Raw genomic sequence first — 2,737 nt, 5'->3', positions numbered from 1 at the left:
TTTCCTCCCTTCAAAAGATAGCACATCATTTTCTACATGAAGCCTTCCCTAATGCTAACTAAAAAACTCGTGATTATTTTATACTGTATGTATTTATATATGTACAAAGTAGCTCCCTTGAGAGTATCTAAATTCCGTGAGGAAAGAAGACTACTGTGGTTTTGCTTTTGATCCCTAGCATTCATCACTTGCTGATTTTTATCTATAAATATTAATTGAACACTTGGTACTCAAAATGTAAGGTCATTGGCTAATTACTAACAAATTGATATATTCCTACAGGAACCAAATCACATTAATAGTGACATTCAGTATAAATTAAACCTGAAGATATAAAGGAGTTGTGGCTCAAAACAGGGATGGTTTTACAGGTTTTACTTGTATTACTATTGATGATGATTAATAATAATCTAACTTTACTTAGTACTTTAATGTTTGCAAATTGTTTTATAAATGTCATTTCATTTATCTGCATTACACCCCTGGAAGAAAGGTTTTATTATTATCCTCATTTTCCAAATACAGAAACTAAAATTGAAAAGTTAATTGAATTTACCCAGAACACACAAAGAAAGGAGTTCGTAAAGTTGATTATTCTGTTTGAGCTTGTTGGGTAGTACAATGGACAGAGTACATGTAGGACCTAGAGTCAGGACCTGAATTAAAATCCAGTCTTATAGCTGTTGCTGTCAGTCTTTCATCCTTGATAAGAAACAGTGACAATAGAAAGGTGATATTTTGACTTGCAAATGAATTGAATTTAAGTGAGATTGAGACATATTTAGCATTTGCCCTTCTAAATTCACTTCCATTTGCAGCAAGGTGAGTGGACTGTTCTGCTACTGCTTTCTCAGGAAGTTCTATTTCATTACTGCAAGTAAAAAGATCTAGAACTGAAGCATAATAAAATAAATTTTAAAATATAAAACAAAATAAAAATCTGAAGTGCGTAGAATTCATTTGTAATAATTATATAGCATTCTTACGTTCAATGGAAATAGATGCATTTTTTTTCCAATTCAAACTGCTAGATTATGTTGTGTGGATCTTCTCAAGAACCACAAATAATATGACAGGAAAGTCAATCTGAAAAGGCAATATGGTATTTCAAGGGTGGCCACAATGCCTACTCATTCAAATCCTATCAATGAAACTAAGTTTAATGAACTTCTCAAATTATTAATAGCTTGATGGTGCCCCCAAGTGGATGTTAAGATATTTAATGTTTTCCCTATTCCTTACCATTCTGTCTTTACAAGGTATCTAAGAACCATACAAATATTTTTTTAAAAAATCATCTGCTAAATTTGTGGTTTTACTGTCCTTGTTGAAGACTTGGAAGGTAGAATGTGGAAATCACAAAATAAATGAGAAATTGGAGTGTGTGGATTTATTTAACCCTAAAATGAACAAACTATACTGTTTGAAATGTGAATTTATTACCTGGAAGAAGTGATATGTGTTGATTTATGTAAGAACATTTGAGAACACCAAAAATTAATATAAAGTCCAGGTTTTCTTGATTTCAGGCCCAGCATTCTATCTCTTTAGTCACCTAAATACCCTATAAATACCAGTACAGAATGTCAAGATCTGGCTAGGTTCAATATCTAACTTGAGATTTCATCAGTGAGTATATACTCTGCTTACTATAGATTGTATACCTTTTAAGTGTTAATATATGGTTTTATAAGTAGCTGGAGCCAACCTTTTCAGGCAAGTGAGGAGCCCAATCAATGTTTCTAAAGTTGGAACTCAGAAAGACCTGAGCTCAAATGTTACCTCAGACATCTCCTAGCTTTAAGACTTTGAAGCAAATTTCTTAAATTCTGCCTGCTTCAGTTTTCTCCTTTGTAAAATCAGCATAACAACCATAAGATCTATCTCCTAGGATTGCTATAAGAATAAAATAAGGTACTATTTGTAAAATGCTACATAATTGCTATCATTTTATATTATTTTGGTGATGAGCCTCTTAGCTGGTCTTTGCAAGATAGTCCCATGCTAGAATCACAAAAACTGCTCATTTTAGCAATATAATAATCTTAATTCAACAATGAAGATATCATACACAGTAGGGCTTTAAACCCAAATACATAAAGAAAAAAATAAGAGGCTCATAATAGGATGCCAGATAGGAAAAAAAATATTAACGATTTGCTTGAATTAATCACACTTTTTCAGTTATAAAACTCGAAGTAGACTACTTAATAACATCTGGTAGCCTGCAACACCCATTCAAGTGTCATATGTTTTCATAGATTTTGACTTCAAATTACACAAGGTATGTATTATTGCTCAATTGTCACCTGATTGACAAGCAAAGCTCACCTAAGGCTGACATTGCAACTCATGGAGACTGTGTTTAGCTGTCCTGTATAGCATATTATGGGAACTTAAATAGAAAAAAAAAAATCTGTATACAGGTCGATATTAAATTGTTGCTTTAGTTATTATTCATCACTGACTGAAGTGTCAGTATAACTCATTGGGAAATTTATGGGGTTAGGTTAATCAGATTTTTAATTTATAAAACGTCTTCTATAAAAATCTATGCAAAATATTCAATGATGATTAATCTGTTGAAAATTACCTTTTAGGCTAAAACATGTTACTTCTAAGATCTAAAACTGAGCTGCATTTTTATAAATTAGAATTAAGATCTTTTTCTGGTATCTACCAAGCTAAAATGCAAAATACTTTGAAGAAAGAATAAGAGTTATAAGCATAAAATGTA

The sequence above is a fragment of the Antechinus flavipes genome, chromosome 4 (genome assembly GCF_016432865.1).
Source record: "Antechinus flavipes isolate AdamAnt ecotype Samford, QLD, Australia chromosome 4, AdamAnt_v2, whole genome shotgun sequence".
In the NCBI taxonomy this organism is placed as follows: domain Eukaryota; kingdom Metazoa; phylum Chordata; class Mammalia; order Dasyuromorphia; family Dasyuridae; genus Antechinus; species Antechinus flavipes.
This window is presented reverse-complemented; position numbering follows the sequence as displayed.